Source organism: Natrix helvetica (assembly GCF_964273705.1).
Source record: "Natrix helvetica genome assembly, chromosome: 1".
Taxonomy (NCBI): Eukaryota; Metazoa; Chordata; class Lepidosauria; order Squamata; family Natricidae; genus Natrix; species Natrix helvetica.
In genome coordinates this window covers 144,592,262-144,616,060 of record NC_138548.1, presented here as the reverse complement: position 1 = coordinate 144,616,060, position 23,799 = coordinate 144,592,262, and positions in this window count along the sequence as shown.

Below are 23,799 nucleotides of genomic sequence, written 5' to 3'. Positions count from 1 at the left end.
GCGGTGGCGAAGATGGGCGGTCCCATGCTTCCCTCCATCCCACCCCCGCCCGAGCAGGCTTCTTGCACAGCTCCAGCCCGCGGCTCCAATGAAAATCCACAGTCCGAAGTGCTGCCACTTCCAGGCGGGATATATTATGCCTCGCCCACGCCTTCACCGCCGTTGCACCCAGATGGAAAGGGAGCCTTAACGCCCCCCTTTACAGAGCCTCGCGCCCCCCCAGGGGGGCACGCCCCACTATTTGAGAACCGCTGCCCTAGAGAAATAGTAGAATATAACTTACTAAAACAGAAATTCTGTACAAGTGTCTAGGTATCTAAATATCTGCAAACATGGTACTCCATGTTATCAAAGAAGACCGTTCTTAGTTTAGCTTATATAAGGCAAAAGTCTTAATGCAAATCTTGTAATACCTAACTACATGTCAGCATAGTTCAGAGGAGGATAACATTTTAGTGACTCGAGTTAGTATCTGGATCATTAGGAAGGTTGCAAATAAATTGAGAACATACCATACCATTCTGGAAATGTAAGTTTCAGGTGGAGAAAAAGAAGAAGAAGAAGAAGAAGAAGAAGAAGAAGAAGAAGAAGAAGAAGAAGAAGAAGAAGAAGAAGAAGAAGAAGAACAACAACAACAACAACAACAACAACAACAACAACAATTCCTCACACAGTCAGCCAGATGTTCAGACTGGATTTGGCATTTTTGTGTACCTATTGAGTCCTTACCAAGGACCTGAGATAGTGTTTATAGTTTACAACTTTGTTTTCTTCTGTTCCCCACCTCAAAATGGTAGGAAACTATGCTGTCAATTTTTAATTATCTTGGCCACAGGGAGTTTTAGCAATCACATGGACTGGAATTACAGGATTCCCATTTGTGTCATAAATTGATGGATGGATGATCTGTTGCAAAATAACATCCTGAACAATGTCCATACAAACTTCCTAAATCAGCTTCATTGGTTGGGGAGCCTTTTTTGTGGAGATTTGAGAAATTTGCAAAAACGCAGGAAGAAAAAAAATAGGGAAATCTTTTGCAGATAGATACTGATTTGTAATATTAATATTGACTATAATTACATGAAATGAGGAAAATTATATTTATTAATGCCCCACTTTTGGAATTACTCAAAAAACCCACCCTTGTCTGAAATGTCAATTATTCTCAACCTAATCTTTCTAGTAGATGTTCTACGCTTCGTGCTTCTTTCTTTCACCTTCTGAATAGGTATCTTCTGCCATTTTACTTTTAATCAGAAGCTAAACTGTGTCACTTAACCAAATCCCTAAACATCATAATCACATCTTGTTAAACCATTCTGAACATACTTCATGATAACTTTACATTTAATTTATTGGAACAGTTTAGTTCCTGCATGAACTGAAGCAAATCCAGTGTTATTTTGCAATAAAAAATTTAAACCTGATAATTATGAGAACAGTTAAAATTCATGAAAATAAAATAAATGAATTCATGAGATAAAAGTGAAAAGAAATAAAACTGTGAAAGGAGTACAATCTTGATCATGTTCATAATAATAAATAGAGCTTTTTTTAAAAAAAAAATCCCTATTTTCTCAAGTGCCCTTGATCTCAACTCGAAATCAAAGTTGAATATTTCTTACTAATTAAAACAGAACAACTGAATAATGTTCTTTAGGTATTCTGCTGGGATTGAAGTACTTCTAATATCCTTTGGATTCTGTCCTTAATTCATTCTATTTGTTTGTTCATTTGGTATCATTATCTAGTGGTTAAGGCAACAGGCTAGAAATCAGGAGATTGTTCTGCCTTAGTGATGAAAGGCAAACTTTGGACAAGTCACTCTCTCTCTCATCTCAAGATAATGGTTTTTTAAATAGTTTTTCTAGAAACTGGTCTTTACTTTTGGTTTCTGGGGGGAAAACCCCATAATGAAAAGTGGATTTACTTAATGACCGCAACATTCATGCAATGACGGTGCTATATGCATAAAAGCTATGGTGGTTGTTTAACAATCTCTGCAAAAAAGATCATAAAATGAGATCTGGTCACATGATGACTCACTTATGACCATTATGACTATAATTGCCAGACTCAATTACATTCATATCTCAAGACTATCTACATTATTGACCTTATTTATTGCCATACATGACAGTATGGTACAACCATCAATATAAGGATATGTTTGTGATGTAAAACTCATTTAGTTTAAAATTCTACAAGGCTATATTAAAATAAATATGTACCATATTTTTCAGAGTATAAGACGCACCAAGATTTTAAAGAGATTTTTTTTTAAAAAAAAGTTTTTGCACTCTGCAGATCTCCCAAACCCTCTGCATGCCTCATTTTTTGTGAAATAAGGGGCCTGAAAAGTGCTCCTAGGGGATGGTGGGACCAAAAATGAGCAAAAAATGGCCCATTTTTCACAGAAATGGGCCCGTTTTTTGCAAAAAAAAAAAAGGGGGGGGTATGCATAGCCTTTAGGATGCTTGTAGAGTGCTCCAGGGGGCTGGGAGAGCAAAAACGAGCATAAAATGGGCTGTTTTCCCCTTGTTTTTGCCCTCCCCAGCCCCCAGGAGCCCTTTGCAGGCCTCCCAAACCCTCTGCACATCCATTTTTGTGAAGGGGGTGGGATCCTGGTAGGCCAAAAATGCTGTATTCAGTGTATAAGATGGACCCAGATTTTCACCCTCTTTTTGGGGGGGAAAAGGTGTGTCTTATACTCTGAAAAATATGGTAGTTATTCTTTTTAAAAATTAGGCTTATGCAATAAAATCTACCTATATAAATAAAGTTCCAAATGAAAAACTATCACCATATACAGTATGCACGAGATCTGATGTCTTCAATCTTGCTTGATTGTTGCTTGCATCCAGGATTCTATGGGTTCAGGACAAAAATGTAAAATTTTCTAGGCATTAACATTTCAATCCTCGTTCTTGTGTAATACGTTTGTAGCTGGAATCCATCACATCAAGTGTCTTGAGAATCCCTTAGTGATGAACAGCAGCTCTATGTCAGATTACAGTAATACTGCACAAAGGTTCAAAGCATGCACGAAAAAAAGCCATTAAGAAATAAATCTAGCTACATCTTTTGAATTTAGATAAGAGTTTAGAAAGGAAAATGGTAGAATCCATGGCTTGTTGGTTTAATAAAATATGTCTGCAGAAAAGAAATTCACATGATTTCAAGAAAAAGGAAGAGAAGTAGCTACCTATATTTAAATATGAAAAATAACTACCTCAAGTTCAATATCTTATTTTCCTCAAGTTTTATGGTTCCAAAATTGAACACCTCTTTTTGCCCTTGCCCTTGTCCTTCTTTTCTTTTTTATAATCACAAAGAGAAGCAATACAAAACAGTGAAGAGTCTAATAATTAGATCTGGAGTCAACTGCTAAGAATGACAAAATATATGATAGCACAGAGAATGAAATTGGGATGAGGTGGGGGAAGATTAGTTTTGCTAAACATAAAACAAATTGGAGAAAGAATAACTATCAAGGCACAACTCCCCCCCCCCACATTTTCTTCTTAATATTAAAAACAGATTTCCAAATGTAAATCGCTCCCATGACATCCCTTCTGCACATCTGTTGCAATCTGGAGGAGACACTTGTACATCTGTGAGTTACCTTGGAAGGAAAGAGAATATTTTTAACAATACTTTTGCACAAGCTCTGTAACTGTCTGATCGTATCCCCACTATTGACTCAAAGCAGCTCCCAGCAGTGCTTCTCAACCGTACAACTTATAACGCATGGACTTCAACTCCCAATATTCTCCAGACAGCATGGTAGCTAGAGAATTCTGGGAGTTGAAGTCCAGACATCCTAATGTTGCCAAAGTTGAGAAACACTGTGTGGGAAATAAAATCGGATCCAGTTCCAAACTGGGAGAAAGGTGTTGGAAATAAAAAAGGAGGCTGACTGCAAGGAAATAAGATATATTTGGTTTCCAGAAGCTTCAGTAACAGCAAAAAAGTTTCCAGGGTGGCTGATATAATGACTGAATGAGTGAATAGATCTTTGTAGGGCTCTGATCGAGATGCTCCAGAGGAGTTGTGCAATGTAGGGAACCTTGTGCTTTTTATTATTCTAATCATCATGATCACTGTTTAACAACCCCATAATTCCTTGTGGGGTAGAGTCTGAATGGAGCTAGCAGAGTGTTTACTGGCTGATGCACTTCCTGACACCAATGCAGAGATTTGTTCAGTAGATATATTCTCATTGTGCCCAGAGAGAGAAATATCTGTCTCTACCTAGGATCGAACTCACAGCCTCCTGATTGTGAGGCGACAGCACCACCTCTAGGCCATTGCACCTTTCTCTTTTTATTATTTTTCTAGTGGTGGTAGGTGAATCCTATTATGTCCTAAAAGTAATGTCCTGTCCTTAGAATTTGGGGGAGTGGGGGTAAATTCTCAATCCCATCAGCTCCAGAGCTGTGGCTGGAGGTGTTTTGTTTATGAATAGATTGGCCCAGTCTTTCTGAATGGATACAAAATCTGCATTCCAAATAGTGGCAGGTTGCTCTTACCATCGCTACTGGTACGCTGATTTCAGTTTAGCCATGCATGAGCCTGATGTGTGCTGTGCACGCGTCTGATGTGAACTGTGCACACATGTGCAATCCACCGCCCCTGCGACACCCAGCTGCTTGTCGGGGTGCACACAGGCTCTGCACGCTATGTGCACGTGTCCAGTGTGCCTTTTGGCATAAATATAGCTATAGAGCAGGGGTGTCCAAACTTGGGAACTTTAAGACTTGTGGACTTCAACTCCCAGCATGGCTGGCTGGGGAATTCTGGGAGTTGAAGTCCACAAGTCTTAAAGTTCCCAAGTTTGGACACCCCTGCTATAGAGCATGAGCGGGTGGGCCAAACGAGCCACCATAATGGTACGCTCTTAGCTGCTCTAAGCCACTACCGGTAAAACCGTAATAGACAGGACCAGCAGCAACCCACCACGGATTCCAAAGGATCAGTCTCTTCTACTTAAGGCTGTTTTCCTATGCAGGAAATGGGCTGTTTCTCCAGAAACACGTTTCTCCATTTCTTCTTTGGGGAAATGTAATATTCTGCCTCTTTTTAATATGACGAATAAATCATATTTTAATCTGGGGAGGGGGAGCTTCCTAGGACAGCTAGAGTCATTCAAATATTGTGCCAAAGGAATAGGTTAGGCTTTGTATCACAGCAAATATGGCTGGGGTGTTGCTAGGAAAAAGCTCTAAGAACTTGTGGGAAAGGAGCCGTACTACAAGAGTTGCATATCAACAACCTCTTATTATACTGAGTATCCAAGGGCTTTTTACCACCCAGGTTATTTTATTTTATTTTATTTGCTTAGTTACTGCTTTTTCTTATTGTTTTACAAAACCTCTGTGGTAGGAATAGAAATGCCTGCACAAGTGAAATCAGAGATATTTAATTCTGAACAAAGATATTTAGTGTCTGGGCAAAACAAAATGGTTTCATTAATTTAACCTTACAGAGTTGTTTCTCACGTTCAGAAAGCTTGCCCCTTCCAATCATTTCCAGCATGCAATTCTTATTGAAACAGATTTGTTGAGAGAGGAAACCCTTGGCAGGCGTGGAGTGAGCAAAAGCAATTTGCTGAGGACTAAGGTTCACCTAGTAGTTGGCAACTTTTTGTAAGCGTACAAAATGTTTCTAATTCAAATCGTCTTGATGTAAAATGCAATTAGTAGCACGGTTACTACAGGACAGCATGACTTCTACATCTGCATTACCTAATAAAACACTCATTTTATGTCCACATTTATTTACAGTCTGTATAACAGTGTCAGCATAGCCTTCGAATTTACAGTCTGGGGAAATTCCAAACTATAGAAGAGGGTTTTTTTTTTCCCCACTCAGTCAATTTTGCTATTTTGTGTTGAAAGTGTCCAGAGTACCTCAATGAATTTCCTGGCCAGATCTTTACAGCAGTTTCCCATAATCGCTGGTTTATAATATTAGCCTTTGTTAGCATTTTTACAGATGTGAAAGCAAAATGTCTACTTCATTTTCAGGCAGTGTTTCAAAATTAAATGAAAGAAATTGGAGGCTGCTGTAGCAAATTAAATAATGTAAGAAGTAGCCAAAGCAAATTATTTGATGGGAAAGCTCTCCAAGGATACATATTTAAGTATTAGCCAATGGAAACTATCCCTTGAATTTGATTTGCAAATTGAGAAAGCTCTTTTTGTTTCAGGATACCATTAGCTGATACAGACACCTTGAGAAATTGCAGCCCTAGTTAGGTGTTATGAAAAGTAATTTAAAAAGCTCCTTTCTAATATGACTGGTATCATTATTTGAGGCACACAATTTAATATTTTTCAGGTTTTTATATTCTTGTTTTTGTGGTGTAGCAAGGCACCCAGACTGACTGATAGTTATATGTGTGGCATATAAACTAATTAAACAAACAAACAAACAAATATAGCTCTCTAAGTGTTGACACATACACTGAGAAAGTACCTTCATGAAGGCATTTATACATGCATAGTCCTGCTTCATAGAGAATGTCTGTTATGTAGGCAGACACCTGGAAGATGAATTCAATAGTGCATGTGATTACTTGGCTCAGACTTATTATTTCTTACATTTTAATTCAATTGCTTTGTATGCACAACACTCTGCATGTTCATTCAGAAATAAATTTTGAATTGAATTGAGTTGAATTAAACTTCATTTGGCCAAGTGTGGTTTTGACACACAAAGCACTCAGTGTAATTGCAAAGCAATAGAATAATAATAGTCATCATCATAATAATAATACCAAGAAAAGTGGAGAGTAAAGAAAATAATAAGGTTAATAATAATACTACAACCATACTACATGGGTAAATATACATAGACATTGGATAGCACTGTAAGAATTAGGTGTTCAGCTGAGTGATGGCATGGGGGAGGGGAGAGGGGGAACTGTCCCTGTGTCTAGTTGTTTTGGCCTGCACTGCCCTATAGCACTGAAATGAGGGAAGAAGTTGAAACAGTTTATGTCCAGGATGAGGATCGGCTGATATCTTCTCAGCCTTCCTTCTAAACTGAACAATATATAAGTCTTCCATGGAAGGCAGGCTGGTTGAAATTGTTCTTTCTGCAGTCTTAACTATCTGTTGGAATCTGTACCTGTCCTGTTTGTTCGCTGTCCCAAACCAGAAATTTATAGAAGTACAAATGATAGGCTCAATAATTCCTCTGTAGAACTGTATCAACCGCTCCTGGGGAAGTCTGAACTTCCTGAGTTGACACAGGAAGAACATTCATTTGCCATTTTATTTGGAACTTATACCAACAAATAAATTAATTGGAATATACTCCAAGATAACTAGACATTCGACATACAAGTGCAGCAGGAATATTTTCTTAGACATCATTGAGATCTACAATATGTATGATTTGGCTCAAAGTATTTGCCTTAACATTTGTTTTAGAAAATTATTACTCCTAATACCTTCTTGGGATAAAAAGTTCTGATCAAATATGGGTGAATGCTTTAGATTACTTGTCTAAAGGACTTTTGGAGAGAGGGAGGGAAGAAGTTTTCCAACATTCACTTCAGGTTTCCCAAAAGAAAGCTGAATGAGGAAGCCAACAGGAGGCTGGAATTCACTCCCACTCCCATTGATTTTTTTGCCTGCTGATGGTCATTCTGTGTCTCTGTTTTGGCAAGGAAATATCTGTGAAATGATGACCCAATAGTTTATAGGTTGTCTTGTTTTAAATTAATGTATGCTTCAGAGATAGAAGTGCACCAATCTTATGTAATACTTTGAATCAGCAAGCTGATACTTACAACAATGTGGGGGAAAATTTGAGATTACTCTTCAACCCATTTTGTGTATTCTAAACAATGTAAAGCATTAAGGTTTACAATTATTTTACATGCTCAAATAGTTTTCAGTACACAGCTATTGCCTTCAGGTTTAATCTTTGAGAGATGAGTAGAATGTATCAGAAAATGCAATATCTTGTTACCAACTAAGTTTAGTGACAAGAATGTCTATTATTCTGTATCATAAACATTTCAGCTTGTCAGGCAAGGAGAAAGAAAACTGTTTCATCTCATCACATCTGTAGCTGAAGATGATAAGTTGACATCTGAAGTAGCCTGGTAGGCATTCAAAGCTGTTGTGTTGTCAAAGAACCTTATAGTTGGTATTGCCAACATAGGCAAGTTAATTCTTCAGAAGGTTAAATAATGTTTGTGCTATAGAGCACAGATGTCAGATATTGGTATCACTAAAAGTACTAGGGCCCTTTTCCAAAATAGTAGACAACATTAAAGCCTATTTGAGTGGTAAAAACCCACCTTGTGAGATGAGAGGATGCATCATCAGCCACATTGTCCCAGGATCTTTCTTCTGAGAAAGATGTTGCAGCCATGTTGTAGCCATGTTGTAAGGAAGTCTTATTTGCAGGAAGGACATTATAGATGACAAATCCTGCTAGAGCACAGACAGTATTTGAAATCACTTAGCTCAATATATCTTCTTCTGATATACAAAGCCAAAATGAGAGGCATTTGGCCCTTTCCCAAATCAATCTCTTGATGTAGTATGGAGCCTTTGGACATTGGAGAAGGCTTTCCAACAAAAGAGTCTTCATGGCACTAGACAGCATCCCTAATGGTGAACCCTGATTGTACAGGCAGAAACCTATTTTTTTAGACAATGGAGAAGATCAAAGGATTTACACAACATGCTTTAATTACTTTTAGAGTTCTCTCTCAAATAAACTCTAACATTTCACATTTAGATAGAACCTTAAAGCATCTCACATACTGCCTTCCATTAATGTGGCACAGCTATCAGTCTTCAGTATGTAATTTAATAACAGTTTTCTCACACTTGGCCTCATATGAAATTAGTAGCAGATTTTACGTTTATGTTGAGTAGATCGTTCCCATTCTGAGAATGCACTGCAATTTTTCCTGAAATAAAACGATTCATATTTTTCCAAAGAGGGCAATCAGTGTAAGTCAAAACATAACTTTATTTAAGTTGTACGTCTTGGCTGATGCATCAAGCCATTTTGTTTTCCTAGTAATGCTGACCTCTTCTATCAAACAATCATGCATCATTTTAGTAAGGTAGAAAAAAAAAGCCCAATACCCTAATGTGATTTGCTTTTGAAATTAATATGGATGGAGCAAATTATAATCCATAAATGAATACTTAAATACCAATGTTAACATTACAATCAAGGTAGCAACTGTAATGAACAAAGAGTTTCTTCATGGTTTGTTTAGTCAAATATCTTACCATTTGGGTTCTTTGGACTATCTGTCTGTCTGTCTACCTATCTTTCTGATTGTGAGTACTTGACTTACAAGTGCATTTTAAGCAAATTAAATTTTACTGGCAAAATTGAAATGAAAATTTGAATAAGAATAACAAAAATGCTAATGATAAGAAGAAATGCACCTTCATGTATCTGTTTGTGTGTTGAAGTATATGTGAATCAGAACAGCTGGAGTGCACACAGCTGGACTGTGAACTAGATTTTTTTTTTTTGCTGATTAGGGCGTGTACTCATAATTCTGAATGCCTTTAGGAGAAAAAGAAGTTCTTAGAAAGTTTAAAATTAACAATACAGTAAGATCAACCCAGAACTCAACAATTTAAAGAAAATGAACAAAAATACACAAATAAGCTGATTTTTTCCAAAGATAAAATCTCTTAAAACTTATTTTTTAATAAGAGATACATGGATGAAATAAGAGTGGGAGCAAAATGCAGCAGCCATCGACTCACCACCTGTGTATTTTACTTCTTTCAGCTGTCACTTGGACTTCATTATGTATTTGCAGTGGGGCCATGGAAATAGGTAAGATTACTGAACTTTTAAAATTTGGTTATGACAGGCAGTAGTGGGAGATGATGAGACTAAATTGCAAAAATAATTAACTGTGGTAGCTTTGCCAGAAAGGCATATCATATTTCAGAAGTTTGGTTTTTTTTGTGGGGAGGAGAAGGATTTTAGCCCTAAATAAGGAAGAACTGGATTGAGATAGTAATGCTGTGGATTTTGAACAAAACATGTCATGCAGTTCAGTCAAGGATTTACTTACTATTGCTTACTATATATGTGGTGTGTTTGTATTTCCTATTACCAGTAGAAGCATGTGAGAACATGACTGTGTGTAGATTCATACTAAACAAAATGCTAACTACTCAGTAATACCGTGTTTCCTGAAAATAAGACAGAGACTTATTTTCTTTTGACCTCCCCAAAATAAATGCTTTGCCTTATTTTCAGGGAGGTCTTATTATTTTTTAGGTCAGGAGATGGTGAGCATGGTCACCTCATGGATGCTGCTGTGCTACAATATTTTTGGAGAGGGCTTATTTTTTGGGGAAGGCTTATTTTAGCACATGGGCTCAAAAGCCCGATTGGGCTTATTATCCGGGAAGGACTTATTTTGAGGGAAACAGGCAGAGGTGGGCTCCTCCCAATCCTGTCTGGTATGCCAGAAGAGTTAGTGAAAATCTGGCATACTGGATAGGACTGGTAGTAAAAATTGTGGCTTGGCCACGCCCCCGAACCTGTTCTCCCATCAGAAGCTTCATCAGAAGCTTTTTTTAAAAAAAGGTTTTTCCCCCTGACGGTTCAGGCAAGGAGGGAAAAAAGCTTTAAAAAGTAAGAGGGGGGAGGGGGAAGGGGGAAGGAAAGAAGGAAAGAAAGAAAGAAAGAAAGAAAGAAAGAAAGAAAGAAAGAAAGAAAGAAAGAAAGAAAGAAAGAAAGAAAGAAAGACAGACAGACAGACAGACAGACAGACAGACAGACAGACAGACTAATTCATGGGAGATTCAGAAAAGGAGAAAAACAAATGCTGTCACTTTAAATCGGAACTGAGCATGCCTGGCTGTGGAATTCTGGGAGTTGAAGTCCACAAGTCCTAAAGCTGAAAACTTTGGAGTCCTGCTTTAAATTGAAAAGCTGCTTGGGAGGGTTGCTTCCCACAGAGGGAAGGGAGAAAGGAAGGAAGGAAGGAAGGAAGGAAGGAAGGAAGGAAGGAAGGAAGGAAGGAAGGAAGGAAGGAAGGAAGACAGCATAGCAATTTAGGGCTAGAAGGCTACTCAGAGGTCATCTAGTCCAACTGCCCCCTGCTGCAGCAGGAAATCTTACATTGTTTGGATTATTTTGGTTCCTCTAACAGAGAGGAAAATTGCTAGAAAGGAGAAGGAATTTACTAGGACACGACTGCCATGCAGAGGAAGGCAGAAATAGTCCTTGACTTATGACTACAATTGAGCCCAACATTTTGGTTGCTGAGCAAGAGCATTGTTAATGAGCTTCACCATATTTTATCTAATCCATGACATCTCCTAGTGAGTGACATCAAGTTGACCACCCAGTCACATGATTGCCAAGCCATGCCCACAAAATAGGCCATGCCCACAGAATAGGTAGTAAAAAGTTTTGAAACCACCCCTGGAAACAGGGAAATATATTTTTAAGCACACAAGTACAGCTACCTGAAAAAGTATTAAGATAAGGAAAGATCAACCACTCAAAATGTAACACATCTGCAGATACTGATCATTTGAAAACTTCTACAAAATTGGTTCATATAACAGGAAGAAAACAATGGCAACAGGTAAACCATATGTGAGAAAGTCTAGCAGTACAAAAATGTTTTCTATAGAGGCATCCATATGGTTTCTAGCAGTCAATGCTCTCCCCGTACAGACTTTACAGAGTGGCTGATAAGAGCTGGACCCGCTAATATGACACAGGATATACTTAAAAAAAAAAAAAGTTCAGCAGCAGCGGTTAATCAGTATGGTTACAGCTTATCTTGGAAAGCTGCCCACAATTGAAATGGGGCGAAAGAAAATCTCCAAAGATTAGACTTTCTGCTGGTTTGAGATGTTATGATTTGGTGGTATCTCTTAGGCACATATAAAGAAAGGATCATTTGAAGCGGAGCTCACTACAACATCAAAGAGACAACCATACAAGATTTTTAGGGCTAAAAACAAAGCAAGCAAGTATATTCATTTGATCTTCTAGTAATTTATAATTTTTAAATCTTGTGGAGAGTTAAGAAATGTAAGTGCGTATTTATCTAAAACGGTATAAAAGACATCAAGGGAAAGTGACCTTTTAATAACTGGAGGCAACTGTTTTGTTAGAGAGTTATAATCAATGTACACAATATTTATAGCTATTGAAAAAGAAATGCCCCTAAGTATATATTAAGAAGCCGATAAAATGCAGCAGGTGAGTATTATGAAAGAATTATTTTTAAAAAGCAATCGTTTTTCTTCCTCTCATTTCTTACTGCATACTCCACTCAAGTGAAATTGCTTTGAAGACATTTACATTGTGGCAGATTGTGTTATGACATTATGAAGATATTAAGAAAACCATATGCTGTTTGCTTTTATATTCTGATAACAAATCTGCTAATTCCACAGTGGATAGGGGATGAGCAACTAGGAAACTGCCTGAAGGTATCTAATTAAGCAGAAGAGAAAGTCTTAAAAGAGCAAGAAAGAACTTTCTCTTTGTGATTTTCTTTCTTTCTGTTTACAATGATATATTGCAGTTCCAATTAAAAGAACTTTCATGAGTTTGTTTGTTGGTTTGAATTGCACTTTCATGTTTCTTGTAAGGAAGACACATGAAAGGATTGCTAGCAGTATCCATAGCTGCCTTGTAGTTATTGCGTATGAATTAAGTTAAAGGCACAAAAATAAAAGTTAGCGAGAACTCAGATGTTACTTTTGGCAAAGAATATTGAACTAAGAATGCATCACCATAAACTCCCACATTTTATTATGCACATCTGTCAAAAGTTTTTGGATAGATTTCAAGGAAACATTCTCAGTTGGTAAGCAATTATTAAGGAGAAGTTGTAGAATCAACTGTTCTTCCATCCTCCTTCTGAAATTCTAATTCTGCCTGTGAACAAACTATAAAAATCCATTCGTCTCATTGACTTACCTTGGCCAATTGTATGTTATATTTTAATTTGTAGATCATACCTATATTGCTGACCCTACCAAAATATTTCACAAGATCAGGGGAATTGGATTAGAAGAGCTCTAAGGCTCCGTTCACCTCTGTTATTCAGTATTCTGTAATGTTAAGGAAAGACCCAAGTATTTTGATAAAGCTAAATAATTTTCTGGAATTCAGAGGGAAGATGCTTGTGTTCCCGGATATGGATGGCTTATGTGAAACTAGTCATAAACAGAATCAGCCTGAACATTTGGTTCCCTGAGAGCAACCCAAACTAAATTTGATCTGCTTTGACTATATGATGTTTTATTGTTCATCTATGTCTCTATTGCTTGAGATAAAAAAAAAAAGATGCACTGCAGGTTTGCAACACCAATTGAAATGTACCTTTTTTCCTGAATAGTGTATATACAGATACCTATGCACAATATGGCAAAAAAGTGTGAACGTACTACTGCAAAGTGTTTTCATTTTCTTTTTATTTAAGAGCTTCATGTTACATTTTGTTCAAAGGATGTGCAGACAAGCAATGCCAAAACACACAACCATTTTCTCGGTCATAATTCAAAAACTCATTTGCACAATGAAAGAGAATTCTCTTTTCCTATATCTTTTCAGATTTTCTGAAACCTGGATTTTCTAACTTTTGATTTTGATTCAATTTAATCTAAACATTTTAATAAATTACAGCACAGTTGGAGAACTTTTTTTTTAATGTTAAAATGAAAGAATAGAAAACCATATGCTATTGATAATCCTTTTTTAAAAAAAATCAAATGTTCATACTCTGTTTGACTATATTGTGAATAGTTATGAGAAGAGAGAAAACTTCCCAGGTACACAAACCAATGGAATTGAAATTATACTTTCCAATATACAGGGTGTTCCAAAAATCAGTCTCTATAGACCAGTGATGGCGAATCTATGGCACGCGTGCCACAGGTGGCAGGCAGAGCCATTTGTCAGGGTGTGCTGCCCAGCTGAGTTCACCCTTTTTAAAGCCATTTTTCGTCCTCCCCAGGCTCCAGAGGCTTTATAGGAGCCTAGGGAGGGCGAAAAGAGCCTCCCCCTGCCTCCCTGGAGGCCTTCCGGAGGCTTCATGAGCTTCCCTGAAGCCTCCGGAGCGCAAAAAATGGCCCTATGGGCAAACCAGAAGTTTGGGAATGGACTTCCTGTTTGCTCAGAGGGTCATTTTGACTGCTCCCGAGGCTTCAGGGAAGCCTCCTGAAGGTCCCTGAAGCCTTCGGAGCACTCAAAATGACCCTCCCGGTTTGCTCGGACGGTCATTTTGACTGCTCTAGGTCCTGAAGTCTTCGGAGCGCTTAAAACGACCCTCCGAGCAATCTTCCTGTTTGCTCGGAGGGTCGTTTTGACTGCTCCCGAGGCTTCAGGGAAGCCTCCTGAAGGTCCCTGAAGCCTTCGGAGCACTCAAAATGACCCTCCCGGTTTGCTCGGACGGTCATTTTGACTGCTCTAGGTCCTGAAGTCTTCGGAGCGCTTAAAACGACCCTCCGAGCAATCTTCCTGTTTGCTCGGAGGGTCGTTTTGACTGCTCCCGAGGCTTCAGGGAAGCCTCCTGAAGGTCCCTGAAGCCTTCGGAGCACTCAAAATGACCATCTGAGCAAACAGGAAGTGACTTCCTGTTTGCTCGGAGGGTCGTTTTGACTGCTTCAGAGGCTTCAGGGAAGCCTCCTGAAGGTCCCTGAAGCCTCCGGAGGGCTTCCGGGAGGGAGTGTTTTTGCCCTCCCCATGCTCCTATAAAGCCTCTGGAGCCTGGGGAGGGTGAAAAAAGCATGCAAAAATGGGGAGGTCGCGCCTGTAGTGCGCACATGCACACTGGGGGGGGTGTCAAGCATTGCATTATGGGTGTGGCATGCCTGCAAACAACCCCCCTGCGCTCCCCCCACTTATGGCACGCGAGCCAAAAAAGGTTCGCCATCGCTGCTATAGACCAATCACAATTCATGAATTCATTCATTTATTTATATCCCACCATTATTTTTTAATAAATAACTCAAGGTGGCAAACCCATCCAACACACCTTCCACCTCCTTTTTTCCATACAACAACCCTGTGAAGTGAGTTGTGCTGAGAAAAGGTGGCTGGTTCAAAGACACACACCGCTGGCTTTCATGGCTAAACTCATGGCACTTGAACTCATGGTCTCTTGCTTTCTAGCCTGCTGCCTTAACCAAGCTGGATTTCTCAGCAAAAAATGTTATTGTACTTATGGATGTTCAAAGGTCATGTATCAAATGAGTAACTGTTTAGAAGAAAATGGGAACCACACTGAACAGGGGCCTGACGTTTAGTACACTCTGTGTGTTCCGCATCTCTTACACATTTGAGCCCAAGTTGAAAGGTCCCAATACTCCTCCAGAATGTTTATGGTTGGAGACACTTGATTGCCTGTTTTGCCTAAATAGTGTTCTCCTTGTTCACCAATATAATTGTATTTTTTATTAGGAGGTATCAATAGGACCCCATTTTTCAAGGGAGACAAACATATAGTTTTGAAATTTTGCAGGTTTGTGCCTGACCTAATGGTTCAATGGAAAGTAATATGCTGGGGAAGGAAGTAAGAAGTCCACTGGGGATTTTTGGCTGATATCTTATAATGGGATAGCTTTTTTGTCTAGTTCAGTGATGGAACTGCATTTAGGAAGAAATCATTATCTGGTTGGTTTTAAAAGGATGTCTCTATCGAGATTGATTGAAAATTTGTTCCAGATGCAGAGAATGCAAATACTGTGCTATGCATTAGATGGAATGAAAAAATTGCAGCAGTTTAGTCACATGGCTTGGCACTTTGTCCTTATTAGAAAACCAACAATGAATAACAAGGACTTGACAAGCTGTGGCAAACTTATAAGAACAATTAATCGGTGAACTGATGCATTGTTTTACATTTGCTAGGGCTTATTGGTACTCTAATGTATCTTAGCTCACCAACCATAACCCATAGCCAAGAACGTTGGCAGCTTACAAATTAATTTAGGAGAGTATATAAAGTCTTCAGCAATAACCCACTAAAAGTGGTCACTTGTTGGTGCATAATGTTATGAAATGCTACAAATCTCTCCTTAGGGAAGAGGAAAAAAAAAGACCAGTAAGGATGTGTGGATATCACAAATTGTTGCAGTTAAGAACATCCTTTGTTCATGCTTCTCAGCTATAGATCTAATTTTTTTAACCAAATCCTATTAAAGAGGTCCCAATTGACACTTATGATAAACACTTTCAAATATTAAATACTGTGGTGGAAATTTCCATAGGATGCCACCTCCTTTGCTATATTGTACTTTTGGCCACTGGTCTGTCTCTTAGAACAGATTAAATGTATAGAATCTCTTAGGTCAGGAAAGCTGTGATCAGAGTTCCTTAAGAAATATTCCAATTTATAGGCATCCCTTCTTGTCTTTGGATGCATCAACCAAACAGAAAATATATCTAAGAATTTTAAGTGTGATATCTATGTCTATTCATAAGAAATGTATCGAAAAGGATTCATGTAACTACAGACCTATTCGCTTTTTGACTGCAACAGCTAAAATTTATGCTAGACATTTGAAGCAAAGGATTGTCTGGACTCAGAAGGAATTTTTGCTGGAGGAAGATAGTTTTTACTTGGACTGGAGCAGGAAAAATTTCAAATAGGGTGCCCAACATTAGACAACATTTTTATACTGCACCATCTGATAGAACAATACATTTACAAGTAAATCTCCTTTTTATGCGGCATTTTCCAGTTAAAAATCAGCATTTGATTTGTTTTCTCAAAGTTTAGTCCTGGACAAATCCCAAATATAATGATGATGAACAACTGATATGTTTCATCCAGAAGTTATATATGAGCACTTCACTTCAAATAAGATGCAGCTCCAGTGTACCAACTGCAAAAAGACTTAAGCATGGTTGCATTTTATATCAGGTGTTATTCAATTTCTAGAGTAATAAAATAATGGTGGTGTTGGAGCTTTAGACCCTTTGGAGAACCATGCCCCTAAATTTGCCAGATGCAGGACTCCATTGTTTCTTTGTGCAGATGATACAGTGATTATATTTTATAGTTTGAATCAACTCAAAATAACACTGAAATCTATTATATACTCTGCAGTGTGTGTGTGTGTGTGTGTATGCGCGCGCATGCGCATGCATGGATATATATAGGTTGACCTCCTCTTCATTGTGGCAGCCTCATAGATTTTGGAACACTGCTATCATATCACCCTTAATTCTTTTCATTAAATTGGACAATTCCTGCCACCATTCTTCATATGTTTTAGCTTCCAGAATCATAATCCTCTTTGTTATTCTTCTCTGGACTCTTTCTAGAATCTCAACATCTTTTTTATACAGTGGCAACCAAAGCTGGATGTAATACAAAAGGCAACAGTGTTGGGGAAAATTCTAAAATCTATTTTTCTTTTCTACATTTATTCTAGGCATCACAATACTTTAAACATGAATTCCATCAAGGGATTCTGAGAAGTCAAAAGCACATGCTTCAAAACAGGCCTTTTCTAGAAGCTTTAGAAATCTTTTTGTCCTCTCTGAAATATGAGGAAGTGAATGCATTTGCTATTTTTTGGGTTTCTGCTTAAATATAATACTGTTGGAGGCAAATATGTTCTCTCTTTCTCTTGGTGTTCTTGAGAAAGGAAATCTGACATGAGCAGCTGTTAGTAAAGCAGGCTTTATAACTTTCAAAGAAAGCAGTTTTATTTGAGGAACTATGTTACAGTGATAGGCAAGAACTTGTAAAACCTAACTTCCTACTAGGAAGAAAGAGGGAGATGGAGTACACCATGCAAGAGTGCCTTGGAAGGAGAACAGCAATCTCTTACACAAAAAGCAGGCAGATTGACAGATGAAGAGAGAACATGGAGTAGATCCTTTTCAGCTACGCAGCATCCCTTCTTGTGGTCAATAGGTTATGAGATTCTGAAAAGTCACTTCCACCAGACTCAAAAATACTATATAACAACAAACTTACAGTTCCATTAACATTTTCCTTGGATAGTGCAAGGATTTGTCAGAAGCCTCTCACAGATGTACAGTACAACATTAATCAAAGTGTATTGTTCCCAATATGCCATTTTACTTTTTCATGCTAAACTATTCTGAACTATTTTAGATGAAGTGTTAGTTGGTGTTACTACTGTTATTATTTTCTATTTCTATTTAAATATAGGCAAAATTCTGAGTTTTAAATATAGGCAAAATTAAAAGATGACAATTGGCTGTTTAAAGCATAAAACATTTAAATGTAAATCCAGATAATATAGACTTGCACAAAGAGAGGTTAACTTGGTTGGCTAAACTGAAGGGTCACCTTTAAAATGATTTTTGTACTTGTTTGTATGGTTTTAAAAACATCATTCAACAAATTAATACTGGCAATACTTTTCTTGTAGTGTAGAATCATCATTGAAACAGTACTTACTGCTGCTTTTTTTAACTCAGTAATTCTAAAGGTACACATGAGTTATTCTTACTTTAATGAACACACACAACTACAAAAGCATATCAATCTATTTAGCAATGCTTATAGAATAATTACTATCATTTCTCCTCCAGTCATCATAACCCAAACTATACTTAGTTCCATGCAAGTACTTGAACAGTGGGCTCTATCTTAACAAGACGAAATTTAATGTGGAGAAAAGTGGTCTTAAACGTAGGCAAGAAAAACCAATAGTACACTTACAGATAAGGTGAAACCTGGCTTAATAGCAGTAACTGTGAGAGAGATCCTGGAGTTCTAATGGACAATCAATTAAATGTTAGTCAACAGTGTGTGGCAGCAGACAAAAAAAACCAATGCAATCCTAAAATGCATTAACAGAGGGATTGAATCAAGATCATGTGAGATACTAGTACTGTTTTATAAAGCTTTAGTAAGGCCACACCTAGACTGTTGCATCCAGTTTTGGTCACCACACAATAAAAAAGATGTTGAGATTCTAGAAAGAGTGCAGAGAAGAGCAACAAAGATGATTAGGGGACTGGAGGCTAAAATATATAAAGAATGGTTACAAGAACTGGGCATGGCTAGTCTAGTAAAGAGAAGGACCAAGGGTGACATGATAGCTGTGTTCCCATATTTGATGAGCTATCAAAGAGAAGAAGGGAACAAGCTATACTATATTGCCAAAAATATTCGCTCACCCATCCAAATAATCAGAATCAGGTGTTCCAATCACTTCCATGGCCACAGGTGTATAAAATCAAGTACTTAGGCATGCAGACTGTTTTTACAAACATTTGTGAAAGAATGGGTCGCTCTCAGGAGCTCAGTGAATTCCAGCGTGGAACTGGGATAGGATGCCACCTGTGCAACAAATCCAGTCGTGAAATTTCCTCACTCCTAAATATTCCACAGTCAACTGTCAGCTGTATTATAAGAATGCGGAAGTGTTTGGGAATGACAGCAACTCAGCCACGAAGGCCACGTAAACTCGTCCAACATCAGTGTGTGACGTCACAAATGCGCTTCTGGAAGAATGGTCAAAAATTCCCATAAACACACTCCTAAACCTTGTGGACAGCCTTCCCAGAAGAGTTGAAGCTGTTATAGCTACAAAGGGTGGACCGACGTCATATTGAACCCTATGGATTAGGAATGGGATGTCACTTACAGTAAGTTCATATGCGAGTAAAGGCAGGTGAGTGAATACTTTTGGCAATATAGTGTATTTTCCAAAGCACCCAAGGCCAAACAAGGAACAATGGTTGGAAATTAATCAAGAAGAGATTTAACCTAGAAATAAGGAGAACAATCAACCAATGGAACAAGTTGCCTTCAGAAGTTGTGGGTGCTTCATCATTGGAGGTTTTCAAGAGGAGACTGGACAGCCACTTGTCAGAAGCGATATAGGGTCTCCTGCTTGAGTAGGGGGTTGGTCTAGATGGCCTACAAGGTCCCTTTCAACCAGTGTTGGATTGCAGGAGGTACGCCCCGGTACGGGTGTACCAGTGCCTGCCGGGAGCACCAGGTACCATTCCGGTATGGTACTCTGGAGGGCCCACCCGCCCGCCCTCGTCCCTTATCTGTTTTTGAAAGAAACGGCCCATCTGCGCGCACACACACAGAGCGTACGGTGCCTGCCCAATGCTCCGCCGAGCAGCTGGAGTGTCGTGGAGGCGTCGCAGGAGGTAAAGATGCATGCACACACTGTATACACTCATGTGATGGCCGCCGGGCCCCATTGCACCGTACAGGTTGTAACGGGGTCTGGAACCCACCAGGGCTTTCAAGTCTGCTAAGTAAGTCAGAATGTTTTCATGCTATTGCCTTTTTTAAAACAAATCTATAGAGCATTTAGAGAAATGCAGATTGTGGAAGCCATGTTTAATAGAAAAGAATGGATTGTAGTTTCAATAATAATTTTAAAAGTGCCCCACCAGATATTCAGTGTAGAGAGTACGAAAGATGACCTTGCTAGAAATATGCAGGAACCATAGCTAGGCAAAACGGCTGGAAACATTTTTTTTTAAAGTCCTGAGAAATGAGGCAATATTTGGAGATGACTCAGGCAGATGCTTCACTGATTGACTGGAATTTAGGAAAGGGGAAGAGATACAGCATAATCAGACTTGCAAGATTCTGTAATTAAAGACTCATTAAATATAATTTTAATCTTCCTGTATAATTTATTTCCTGGTCTGGTCTACCTAGTGAGGCTGACAGTTATTGGAATTTGATTCAAATGTAACTGCCTAAAGTATTATTTTGAGAGCATTATTGTGACCCTACAAATCTCAACCTAATGATCTCCAGATTTCTAGAGGAATTTTCCAGATAATTTGAAGAGGTTTAGCAATTCTGGGACCTGATGTGCAGGAACATCAGGCCTGATATATTTTCTTTTCCTAATCTACATTTATGATGCTAAAAAAAACACAGTGCAACACTGCCAGCACAAATTGGTTTTCAAAAAATATCTTTCACTATACCCATTGGAATTTGCAGTAAGAAACAACAACATGCTACTTTGTTTTGAATAATTGTTGATCAGGGTTAAAATTCATACAATAAGTAGGTTTAGAACCAATTATGCAGCTATTCAAACACAATGGTCATTAAGCAAACCCATTTTTCCCAATGGGCATTTTTTAGCAGAAACTGACAAAACCCATTGCAAATTGTAAATGGACATAAATGTGAGTCAGTTGCCAAATTTCCAAAATACAATCACATGATTGCAGGTTTTGCATGCAGCCATTGTAATTTTGAAAATATGTGGTTAGTAGCTCTGGGAAGCTGTCATAACTTCAAATGATCATTAAGCTTAACAACCACTGTGTTTGCTTAAAACCAGTGCATTTGTTTAACAACCAGAAATGGTTGTGGCTACAAATTCAGTCATGTGATACTTTGATTTATTACAATAACTTACGACAGTAATTCTAGACTCACAGTTTAAGTCAAGGACTAGCTGTAATATCAAAACATTATAATATTGGGATCAGTGAGGGCAATATGAATGTATAATCAACAACTGCTCCCCCTCTGTGGCTAGCGGATGTATAAGAACCCCCAGATGGATGCCATTGTAATTCATGCAAAATGATTATTTGAAATGTACCGTGTTTACCCCAAAATACGACATGTCCTCATAATACAGCCATGCCACATTTTTCTGGTAGGCAAAAATATAAGCCCCCCCTCCACATATAAGCCCCCTGGACAACCCCCCACCCCTGGCCAGGCAGAGCACCGCTCACCAACCTAGCAGTATCCCGAAGGTGCCAAGCCTCAGGAATCTGTGGGGAGGCAAAGGTGATCACATTGCTTGGCGCCTTCAGGATACCGCTAGGTTGGTGAGCAGTGCTGTGTCCAGCTGAAGAGGTGGGTTGCCAGGCGGCTGCTCTCTTGCGAGCGGACTCCCAAAGAGCCGGGCACAGCCTCATGGGCACTCTATGGTTGTACGCTCTGCAGGCAACTGGCCCACAACCATAGAGCATGTGCCCAGAGTGCCTACTGCTGAAAGACTTGGGTTGGAAGCTGCGGAAAAAGCCAGGCTGGTATGGTGGTGGTGGCAGAGGTGCCCTGGCTCTGTAATGAGAGCCGGGCCATGCATTGTGAGGCTGGGAGGTGGGTGAGCGAGAGCGGAACTCTCCAGCCATGCAGAGCGCCATTCACTGGCATTTGGAAGCCGCCAAGCTGCGGGGAGCTGGGCGGTGGCGAACAGGCACTCACATGGCTTGGCAATACCCCAGGTCAATGAATGGCGCTGAGCCCGGCTGCAAAGGGGGTTTGTCGGGTGGCTGCTCATGAGCGTGGTCGTTTCATGACTGTTGTATTGTGCTACTGCGACAGCACAACACAGCCATTTGCCCATGAGGCTGTGCCCTGCTCTTTGGGAGTCCGCTCGCAAGACAGCAGCTGCCTGGCATCCCCAAAACAATAAACCCTCCCCCCATAATAAAGCCCAAGCCATATTTTGTAGGTAAAAAAAAAAAAGACCCTGTCATATTTTCGGGGAAACACGATAGTTGTATTCCATTCTTGTTCAGAATCTTATCATGGTGCATCTTACCCAGGGGGGGTGGGGGAACTATCTACAAAAGATACTAAAATCAGAAGTATTAAAACGAAACATCTATTTACCATTGGGATACTAGAATTACCTCATTTGTTCAGTATGATTGACAAGATATTTTCAGATATTTACAAATATAATGATACACAACCATAAATGTGCTTTATGTGTGTATATTGTTTCTTCTAGCTTTAGATGCTAAAGCTATTTGTTTATGGGCTATTTGTTTAGATGAAATATATTCTCATTCACCCCTTTCTGACACATATCTCTTTAATTAGCCTGACTCCAATTTATTCAATTGTTCAGTTCTTGTCACGGTGACAACTTCTGAGAATGATGAGAAAACCCTTTTAAAATGCCAGGAACAAAATTGATTATCTAATATATTATTAAGTAGAAACTTATCTAATTTTGCTATTTTTTTCATTGAGGCATTGATTTATTACATAGCATATTTGATATCCTTGGTTATTAAGGAAAACAGCACCTTTACTGGGCATCGCTATCTGCTGGCCTCATAACTATGATGCATTTTTTGGTCTGAGATGCATTTATATCTTGATAACTGCTTGACAGCTGGGTTTGTTGACGGTCCCAGCACATGTTCCCTCTGGTAGATTTGTTAATATTTCATCAGTTCAATGACTCTCAAAGCCCCACTATCTTCCCTATAAACCAGTAAACATAATTTTTAGTACATGATTTATATCCTATAAAATGTTCACATATCAGCTAAGTGCTTATCTCCTTAATATCTCAGTTCCTCAGTTTTGGAGACTTGATCACAGTAGCAATTTTTTTTCCCTTAGTAAGAGTAATATTATTTGTTTCATATATTGCACTAAATTAGAACCGATTAATACTGAATGTTCAATAAGTCAACATAAATTGGGTGACACCAAATCTTAAATCAAGGTTTGCAGGTTACAATGGTGAAGGGTTACAGTTCAAACAGCACACTACTAAAACCAAGCCATGTTATTGCTTGGCATAGTGCATAACTCCAACTATTGCACAATCATGAATGGACAAGCACAGTCATAATAACCCAGAAGGAATGTCTATGGATATTCTCAGTTATCCAAGTCATTGTTGTCTCTAAGGTGCTTTTTCAAGAGACAACAGGACTTTCTCTTTTTTCTTTGAAGACGTTTTGTTTCTCATCCAAAAAGCTTATTCAGCTCTCACTGGATGGTCTTTCTATTTCCCACCATCCAGTCAGAGCTGAAGAAGCTTCTTGGATGAGAAGCAAAATGTCTTCAAAGAA